Source organism: Penaeus monodon, chromosome 32 (genome assembly GCF_015228065.2).
Source record: "Penaeus monodon isolate SGIC_2016 chromosome 32, NSTDA_Pmon_1, whole genome shotgun sequence".
NCBI lineage: Eukaryota > Metazoa > Arthropoda > Malacostraca > Decapoda > Penaeidae > Penaeus > Penaeus monodon.
The window spans coordinates 12,949,933-12,950,344 of record NC_051417.1 but is presented as its reverse complement, the minus strand read 5'-3'; the positions used below and the strand labels follow the sequence as shown (position 1 = coordinate 12,950,344).

The window sequence follows — 412 nt, the reverse complement described above, 5'->3', positions numbered from 1 at the left end:
GTTTTCACGAGGGATTGGGATAGAGAGGTGATGCTGAGACAGCAGGAGATGAAGGAAGATGAATGGGGAAACGAGATGGTCAGGTGAAAGGTTCGGCTGGAGATCGTGTGAATGTAGAAGATGCTGAATAAGTCCACAATCTTCTCTTATATCCTATCTCCAAACGAGTGAGAGAGGAACTAAGGAGACAGCATCCTGATCTGAGGGAAAAGAAGGAAGAAGAAAGAGGAGATGAATAGGTGTGGTAGGATGTTCGATGAGAAATTATTTGAGTGTGTGGAGGACGAATGAATGGTGAATATCTGAATGGTTTCTTTCATCATTGCTGTCTTTACATTTTCATTAGAGAATGAATGGAAAGGCGATGCTAAGGAGGCAGCATCTTGATTTGCAGGAGATGGAGGAGGAAGAG

The 412-nt window shown here is 43.4% G+C and overlaps 1 protein-coding gene across 1 annotated transcript in view; it reads right to left on the bottom strand.

Moving 5' to 3' along the window:
* LOC119593504 overlaps nt 1-412 on the bottom strand; it is a gene marked incomplete in the record, with an annotated part of 62,412 nt that overhangs the window by 17,702 nt on the left and 44,298 nt on the right.